Source organism: Myodes glareolus, chromosome 2 (genome assembly GCF_982192425.1).
Source record: "Myodes glareolus chromosome 2, mMyoGla1.1, whole genome shotgun sequence".
NCBI classification, from domain to species: Eukaryota; Metazoa; Chordata; class Mammalia; order Rodentia; family Cricetidae; genus Myodes; species Myodes glareolus.
In genome coordinates, this window is record NC_142027.1 from 43,772,489 (window position 1) to 43,782,845 (window position 10,357).

The window sequence follows — 10,357 nt, forward strand, 5'->3', positions numbered from 1 at the left end:
TCTCACAAGGCGAAGAACACCATCAATAGGACAAAATGACAGACCACAGAGTGGGAAAATATTTCACCAACTCCACATCTGACAGAGGGCTAGTATCCAAAATATATAAAGAACTCAAGAAACTAGATATCGACAAACCAAATAATCCAATTAAAAATGGGGTACAGATCTAAATAGAGAATTTTCAACAGAGGAATCTCAAATGGCTTAGAAATGCTTAAAAAGATGTTCAACATCCTTAGCAATCAGGGAAATGCAAATCAAAATGACTCTGAGATTTCATCTTTCACCTGTCAGAATGGCTAAGATAAAAACCACAAGTGACTGCTCATGCTGACGAGCATGTGGAGGGCAGGGAACACTCCTCCATTGTCAGTGTGAATGCAAACTGCTACAACCATTTTGAAAACCAATGTAATGGTTTCTCAGACTATCATGAATTGATCTACCTCAAGACCCAGCAATACAGTTCCTAGGCATACACCCAAAGGATGCTCCATCCTACCACAAGGACACTGGCTCAACTATGTTCATAGCAGCTTTATTCATAATAGTCAGAATATAGAAAAAAATTAGGTGTTTCTCAATGAAGAATGGATAAAGAAAATGTGATACATTTACACAATGGAGTATTACTCAGTTGTCAAAAAATAATATCATGAAATTTGCAGGTAAATGGATGGAAGTAGAAAAAAGTCATCCTGAGTGAGGTAGCACAGATCCAGAAAGACAAACATGGTATGAACTAACTTTTAAACAGATATTAGCTGTAAAGTTAATGATAATTGTGCTACAATACACAGACCCAGTGAGGCTAAGTAACAAGGTGAGTTGGAGGGGAGACTCACGGATCATTCTGGGAAAAGGAATTTGAACTGATTTCGTGGATGGACTGGAGGCAGGTGAGGTTGGAAACAGAAGGTATCAGGTGACAGGGAGGATGGAGGGAGTCCTGGGAGAGAGGGCTGGAATTGGGGGCATTTCTGGAATGATGTAGAAACCTAGTAAAATGGAAACTCCCAGAAATCTACAAGGATGACCCTAGTAAAGACCCCTAGTAATGGGGGATCTGGAGGAGCCTGAACTGTTCATCTTCTGTAACCAGGCAAGGCTCCCAGTGAAGGAACTGGGACACCAACCCAGCCACAAAACCTCCTACCTACAGTTTGTCCTACCTGCAAGATGGGCTGGGGATAAAGGTGGGGCAGAATTTGTGGGAGTAGCCAAACAATGACTGATCTAAATGAAACCCATGCCAGAAGAGGGAGCCCACACTTGACACTGCCTGGAGGGCCAGGAACTACAATGCTTTATTATTTGTTTTTTAATAAAGAAAGTTTGCCTGAGGGTCAGAGCAAAGCAGTCACTCTAGTCAGTCATACAGGCCAGGAAGTGGCTGCACACACCTTTAATCCCAGCAGCTACACTAGTTAACAATAGAGGCTGGGCAGTGGTGGGTCACACCTTTAATCCCATCATTAGAGAGGAATATAAGACAGGACGAGACAGGAACCCACTCTCTTTCAGTCTGAAGATTTCAAAGAGGAAAAAGCTCTCCAGCTGCTTGGCTGATTTTGCTTTTCTGATCTTCAGGTTGAACCCCAACATTTGTCTCTGGGTTTTATTATTCATGCACTAAGGAACCAGAGTTTAGATAGTCCATAGACCTGAGACAGAGCCAAACATGACTGGGAAAGAAAAGCCAATGAAATGGTTTCTAAGAATATTCTGTTGTACTCATAGACTGGAGCCTAGCGTAATCATCATCAGAGAGGCTTCATCCAGCAACTGATAGGGAAAGATGCAGAGAAGCATTAAACAGTCAAACCTAGACAGAGCTAGGGTATTCCTGAGAAAGACGGGTGAGGAAGGACTATAGGAGCCAGAGAGGCAAGCACCCTAAGAACACAGCCCACAGAATCAACTAACTTTGGCTCACAGTGGCTCACAGAGACAGAAGTGACAATCAGGAGCCTGTATTGGTCTGACCTAGGCCCTCTGCATACATGTTATGAATGTGTAGCTTGGTGTTCTTTCTGGACTCCTAACAGTGGGAGTGGGGGATGTCTCTGACTTTTTTGACTACTTTTGCAACCATTTTTTTTCTCCTACTGAGTTGCCTCATCCAGCCTTGATATGTGGGGATGTGCCTAGTTTTATTGTAATCTGTTTTGCCATGTTTGGTTGATATCCCTGGGAGTCCTGCTCTTTTCTGAAGGAAAATATAGGAGGAATGGATCTGAGGAAGAGAGGAGGTGAGAGGGAAGAACTGGAAGAAGAGGAGGAAGGGGAAACTGCAGTTGGGGTGTAATATATGAGAGAAGAATAATTAATGACTCTTTTAAAGAGTGTTCCTGAGGAGACACTCTTCCCCTTTCCAACAGCTTTACAACGTACCAACTTTTTGGAGTTACAAGTCAATATTCCTGGATGTCTCTATATACCATTTATTGCCATATTCCTGTCCCTTTCTGTACCAGCCATTTCTCCCCATAGCCATGCATTTAGAAGCTTTGTGTTTATACTCATGAAGAATCAGAGACACATTGGGTACCTAATCTACCACCCTTCTCAACATCCTTGTTTTGATTTTTAAAACTTGACTTCAAAACACCTGAAGAAGAAGCTTCACCATCAGAGAAGCTTCCTCCTGAAGAAGATGGGAACAAACATGGAAACCAAAAGCCAGATGTTACACTGAGATTGAGAGACCTTGGAACACTTATCCCTAAATGGAATGTCTCCATCAAATCCTTCCCCTCAGAGCTCAGGGAACCCAGAGGAAAAGTAGGCAGAAAGAATGTAAGAGTAAATGGGATGGCAGACACCAGGAGAAGAAGACCCTCCAAATCAATTAAACGGAGCTCTTATGAGCTCACAGAGATCAAAGCAGCATGCACAGGGCCTGCACAGATTTGCACTAGGTCCTCTGTGCTTATATTATGGCTTCTAGTTTAGTGTTCTTATGGGATTCCTGAGTGTGTGAACTAGTGGATCTCTGATTCTTGTGCCTCCTCTTAGATTCTTTTCTTTCTGTTGGTTTGTCTTGTACAGCTTTGATGTGATAGTTTTTGTTCTATTCTATATATTTTATTTGGTTATATTTTTAAAAAATGAATGGATGGATAGATGGATGGATGAATGGGTGATAATCTAACCACTAGGGTAAAGGTTAACAACTGAACTGTCACTTATAGCTTCTGGGGGAGGTAAAAAAATCAGTTTTTTTTTTTTATTGGAATTATACTGGACATAGCAACCACTCTAAGACAGGCTTCATATTCTGGAGTGACTATCATATAAAGGACTCCACAGGGTTTTTGTTTTTTTTGTTTTGGTTTTTTTTTTTTTTTTTTTTTTTTTTTGTGTGTGTGTGTGTGTGCATGCGCCCGTGCTTTTATTTGATTACAGCTTGGTGGAATCTTTTGCTGTTGTTTTTGTTTGGCGGTTATTTTGTTTCTTGATGTTAGGTGGCTTTGATGTGTTGAGTTTTTGTTTTTTGAGAAAGAACTTAAAGTTGGGTGGGTAGGGAGGGAGAGAGGATCTGGAAGGACTTAGGGGAAGGGAAGAATATGATCAAAATTATTTAAATTTTAAAATTGTTTTAAATAATAAAAATTATGATTAAAAACCCCTGAAGACTATTCCTTTCCTTTGATGTATCTTCCAACAATTAAAGACAAAATGACTTTGAATTGGATATGATGAGGCTAAAAACTAGAAATTGGTATAAAGAAATCTTATGAGTTATTACATGATATGTTGACCATTTCTTCTATGTGTAAATAAGGAAAATTTCTGAAAAGCAAAGAGGTATGTAGGTTTTTACTGCTCTCAGCAAGTCCCTTGTTTACTTGATATATTTTCCAGGATTATACCCTAAACTTCTCTACCTCATTGTCCTTGTACAGTTAATACTTAAATATCTGCAATAGATAAACCTTTTGGGTCTCTTTGTTTGTTTGTTTGTTTCTTTTTTTTTTTTTGAGACAGGATTTTTTCTGTCTTTAATAACAGCCCTGGCAATCCCGGAACTCATTTTGTAGAACAGGCTGACCTTGTCTCCCTCTGCCTCCGGAGTGTGGGATTAAAAGTTTGCTCCACCACTGCTGGGCTTGCAATAGATAAAATTTTAGATACAGGGACAGCTAGCTTATCAGACAGGGATTTTTTTTTAATTTAATAAAGTTGAAGGCTTTACTAAAGAAAATCCAGTTGGCGTTCATATTTTCCCATATAGTAAAGTAAACTGAAATGACTATAGTAATAGTCTGGTTTCCTTTTATTAAAAAAATGTTCATTTATTTATTTTACATCCCAGGTACAGTTTCTCCTCTGTCTTCTCTTCCCAGTCCCTTCTCCCTCACTCTCCTCTCTTCCCACCCCCAATCCACTCTTCCTCCATTTCTGTTTAGGAAAGGGTAGATCTTCCATGAATATATATGTATATATATATGGTACATCAAGTTGCAGTAAGACTAAGCATGTCCCCATGTATTAAGGCTGGGCAAGGTGACCACCCAGTATAAGAAGTAGGCAAACGGGGATTCTTTGTCAGGCTGATACCCTACTCTGATATCATAAAATTCCTAAATACACATAGAATACAAAGAACTAGTCATGTAGCAAGATGGAAAGACAGAGAGATTTTGATGTCCTGGGAAGAAAACTTGGGAGATGGGGAAGGGGAGGATGTATTTAGCTTGCTCTGCTTAGAGAGACAGGAAATTTTAGATGCCACTGAAAAAAGCCCAAATGGTTCATGGAGAGAGACAGCATGTGTGTTCCAACAGGCATCTTGGCAAAGACAATAAGCACTTTGGGTCACATGATACACTACTAAAGAAAGACATCTCAATCAAAGATGTAAAGGACAGTAAATTACGTTTACTTACAACCAAATGATGTGGAAGCTTGAGTTTGTAGCACGCCCTTCTCCTAAGGCTAAACGATAATCCTCATAAATCTGCTTTATAGCTTTGTTTACAAGAGAATAGTACTTCAGTGTTAGAAAATAAGGTTCTTGGAGGAGATGGAAATCATAATTAGAATATATTGTATGAAAAAAATATTTTCAATAAAAAAGATAAAATATGAGATACTTTTTAGCAACCTTTGCAGATGTAACTTGATGAGCCACCAACACTCAATCCTGTAAGGGTACAGTATGGAAGTGTTTCCCTTGAGAAACTCATACCCGCACTTGGGTAAGCAGTACTATTTCCCTAGCCCCTCTCTTGCCTCTAACCTCTTTAATCTTGTGAAAAAATGGTCTTTAGAAAAATCTCTGTTTCTCAGTCCAGGAAACCTCACTTCTACAGATGTAGAGGATGAAGAAGAGTATGGGGGAGGGTGCGTGCGTGTGTGTGTGTGTGTGTGTGTGCGTGTGTGTGTCTATGTGGGTCTCTGTGTTGTGCGTCTTTGTAGGTGCTGGTATGTGTCTGTGTATATCTGAGTATCTGTGTGTTCATGTACATGTGCATGTGGAGGCCAAAGGTCAACCTTAGGTGTCATTCCTTGGTTGCTTTCACCTTTGTTTACTAATACAAGGTCTCTCACTGACCTGAAGATGGTAGAAATGGCGAGCCTGGCTAGTCAGCAAACTTCAGGGATCCTCCTTTCTCTGCCTCCCCAGTGCTGGGATTACAAACACACATGACCATGGCCAGCTTTTTAAAAATATGGGTTCTGAGTATCAAATACATGTCCTCATGCTTGCACAAGCATTTCCTCAATTGAGATACTCCACATCCTTAAGACAGTTTCATTATTGGACACATATTAAGACAGAATGTGATTTTTAAAAAAATCTCTGTTTCATATTGACTCATCCCAAATTTCATTTTCTCACCAAAGTCATAAATTCCATGGAGTTGTATCCCCATCCTGCCTACTGCTGACATCTTAAGGCCTCATCAACATCCACTTGAAGCATTGTTGGTTAGTTTGTCTGCCTGTTTCTTGGCTAATCTGCTCACATAGCATTTAATGAATGCCAGTAGTACCAAGGATGGAAATCCACATACCTCACTCCTGCATCAGATGGAACAATATGAAGCTTGATCATGGGGGTGCAGTCTATGTATGTTCTAAGCCATTCTCTTACCCCCTAAAAAGTTGTCTGAGACACAAGCCATGCGAAGATATTCTCAAAAATAACACATTTTAGATCCAAAACACATTAGGAATTGCTACTTTCCATATTCTCTTTTGAGTCAAAGATCCTCTTAAAGATATTCAATAATGGTTATGCTTAACTTCTCTATATGTATATGTATGGTACTCATGAACTGTCACATCCTGTTTTTTGTGTTTGGGGACCTGAATGCAAGTCTCCCTATGGGGGATATTTTCCATTTGAATGACAACATCAGTTTTTTAAATTCTAGGCTTAATTCTGTGGTGATTCCTGGAGTCCCCAATCAGACCTAGATACCAGTAAAAGAAGCACCAAGTACCTGGAGTTGCCTGTCTGTTCACACATTCCTTAGAAATTCAAATTTGACAAACTCAGAGTTACAGAATCTCATCGGACTAGAAAATAGTCCTGAGACATAGGACACATATGGAACAGAACACATGATCCCCAGAAGACTATGATATGTTGAGATTTCATATGCCAGAATACACTAGAGTTTAGTGTGTTACTTGAGACAAAATTTCACACACACACATTAGCTTAATGTAGCAAAAACAGTATATTCAGGCGATGAGATGAAGGAATCTCTTTGTCTTCAGGGTCACTGTGATATACAGAAGTTGGGGTAACTTCTGGATTTGTCAGTGTGCTGGAATGACTGAGAGTCTTTCAGCTCCATTGGCTCACAAGACAATGCCCTTTCACCCACTTTTAGATCACCTTTCAGGGTCCTTTCAGGGTTTCTTCCACGCCCTGCCATGGCAGAGACAATTAGTCTTTACTAAGTTAGCTCTCCACATTGTTCTATCTAAGAACCACAAGATGGGACAGCAAGAAAGGATCTCTGACTCAATTCAGTTCTCATACTTTTGAGAGAAGGACATGAGGATTCACAGAAACCTGGAAGTAGTATAAGGTAGAGCAGGAAGGAGAAACAAAAGTTCTCAGCTTGACACCAGGCATGACACAACCCACAGACTGGGCAAGAACTCGGCTTCTTACTTAGATGATCTGTCAAAGGATGTGTGTTGTAACTTTATCAGTGAGGCTGGCATGGAGGGTATGATATGATCTCTTTTTTCTTACAGCTAACACAATTCTCCTCTCCCTATCTCTGATAATTTCATGCTTTTACTTTCACTTTGGAAAGTTCTTACACCTCAGGAGGACTTCTAGTCTATATGTTCCAAAAGAGAATTCAGGTTCTCCACAGAGAGATGTCATAGGAAGAATTTGTGTACCTTGGGGCTTTTCTTTATTTTCTGTCTCCCACTCTTTCTTTCTTTCTTTCTTTCTTTCTTTCTTTCTTTCTTTCTTTCTTTCTTTCCTTCCTTCCTTCTTTCTTTCTTTCTTTTTTTTTTTGGTATTGCATAAGGTTCACGTATGCTTCAATAACAAAAACAATGATTTAAGTTTTCTGCATAGCAATGAAATACAGAGTCCTACACCCATATTTAGTGAATCACAGAAGACAGGGAGGTGGGAATTTGGAGCATCCCTATGAGGCTAATAAAACAATAACGTTTCACAATATGTGATGTAAATTATAGTATGTCAAAATGAACATACTGTCCAAGTCCAAACTATTCTTAAAGCTCCAATTAAAACATTCAGAATAAAATCTATGAGCAAACTTTGAAATGTAAGTACTACAGAGTCATCACTAAGTAGCTGTTCAATAAATAAACAGTGAATAAACAAACAAAAAGCCGAAAAATAAATAAGAGAAAGAAAGGAAGGAAGGCTAGCAGAAAAGGGGGCAAGCCTTACCACCTTATCTAGATAACCTGGAGCCATGTCATTTCTTCTGATTCTTATCCTTGTTCAGTATTTTTCAGGAGCACAGTTTTTTTTTTCTTTTTTCCCCTCCATTTTATTTTCATTTTGTTACATCCCAAGTGCAGTTTCTCCTCCCTTCTCTCCTCCCAGTCCATCTCCCCAATCTCCACTCTGAGACCCCCATCTACTCCTCCCCCCTTTCTCTCCAGAAAAGGGCTATTTAGCTTCTAGTTCCTGGCTCTCCAGGCAGTGTCAGGCTTAGGCTCTCTCTCTAGGCAAGGATCTCAAGATGGGATACTCACTGGTTGGTTCTCACAGAAGTTCTGCATCACCTTTACCCCAGCACTTATTGTAAGTAGGAGAAATTGTAGGTTGAAGGTTTTGTGGCTGGGTTGGTGTCCCAATTCCTCCACTGAAAGTCTTGCCTGGTTATAGGAGATGTCAATCTCAGGCTCCAAATTGCTAGGAGTCTTAGCTAGGGTCACCTTCGTAGATTCCTGGGAGTTACCATTGCACTGGGTTTGTAGTTCATCCCTGAGATGCTCTCCAAATCCATTTGTCTCTCCCAGTACTCTCTCCCTCTGTCTTCCCTCCACATGATCCCTCCTGTTCTCATCCCCCCTCACCCCACCTGTGCACTTGCAATGTCTATTCTAGTTCCCCTTCAGGAAGAGTCATGTGTCCACCTTTGGAGTCCTGTTTGTAATTTAGCCTCTCTGGGTCTTTGAACTGTAAGATGATTATCCTTTCCTTTACAGTTAATAGCCATGTATTAGTGAGTATGTACCATGTTTGTCTTTCTGGTCTGGGTTTCCTCATTCAGGATGTTTTTTTTTCTACTTCCATCCATTTGCTTGCAAATTTTATAACGCTTTTTTTTTTAACAGCTGAGTAATACTAGAGACCAAAGTGCCTTGTGCACACTGGTGAGCACTGGAGAAGCCAGGGAAGTTTAACCCCCAGCTCACCTCTTCAGGGAAGTGAGGTGTGCAGCTGCTCTTCCTGGAGGCTAGGAATGAGGTCCTTTTTCAACATGCTGATACTTTACTGTCTGATGAGACAGGCTCTGCCCTTTCTTCCAGAATTTATGCTTTTACTTGTCCAAGACTCTTACCCCTAAAATTTTGAGCACTGCTTTCAGAGCATAAAAGTTACTCTTATGAGTGAGGTCACTTGGGCTTTGCAACAGCCTATGTGATTTCTGTGTTATTTTAGGGCCAGGCCAATCCTGACATCCACAGGCATTAGGTTTACCTCAGTCAAACTCCCTAGACCCCAAATCTTGGGCACTAGCTCTAAGTCAACAGCACCCATTCTTGTGAAATAAGTCAAATGTACTTCATAAGGAATTTCAATGTAAACATGTCTTGAGTTGTTGTGTACTTGAACTAATTGTTATCTGAATAAGCACTTTTTACAAAAATTGTACTGTGCTTAAATATGACTAAAGTAAAATGATCTGGGCCAGACTCTCAAAGTCCTGGTTCAGGCCCATTGCAATAAAATTGGGCTGAACAGATCTTCATTCTTGTCTGTTTGTGGATGGTTTCTTTTTTCCCCTTGCCTGCTGTAAAGCATGCAGGATATTTACTACACCATGCTATGTAAATGTACCACATTTTCCTTATCATATTCTTTGATTGCGGGTCATTTAGATTGTTTCTAGTTTCTAGCTATTATGAATAAGGCTTTTATGAACGTAGTTGAGCAAGTATCCTTGTTGTAGGATGGAATGTCCTTTGCTTATATACCCAGGAGTGGTATAGCTCAATCTTGAGGTAGATAGATTCCCAATTTTCTGAGGAATCTTTATATTGGTTTCCATAGTGGTTGTATACTAGTTTGCACTCCCACCAGCAATGGAGGAGTGTTCTCTTTGCTTTACAATCTTGCTAGCATGAGCTGTCACTTGTGCTTTTGATCTTTGCCATTATAAGAGGTTGAAGATGGAATTTCAGTTTTGATTTGCATTTCCCTGATGACTAAGAATGTTGAACATTTTTTAAGGGCTTCTCAGCCATTTAAGATTCTTCTGTTGAGAATTCTCTGTTTAGATCTGTACCTCATTTTTAATTGGATTATTTGGTTTGTTGATATCTAGTTTCTTGAGTTCTTTTGGATAGTAGCCCTCTATCATGCTGCAGCCTGCACGGCCTGGATTTGCCGAGACCGGCGAGGGTGCCGGGATTGGGACACGGAGGCTTCTTTTCAGGTGGAAGAACAGCAATCTTCATTTTGCCCAGTTAAAGCCTTGTATACCTCTACTGCTTCTGTGGAAAAACACTGGCCAGAATGAACACAAACATTCTTGTCAATTACAGACCACAAGGAAGTTCCGTTGTTGTCGGTCAGGGGGAGTCAGGGCAGCTAGATCACAACATATCAGATGTGGAGTTGGTGAAAGTATTTTCCCATTCTGCGGTCTGTCATTTTGTCCTG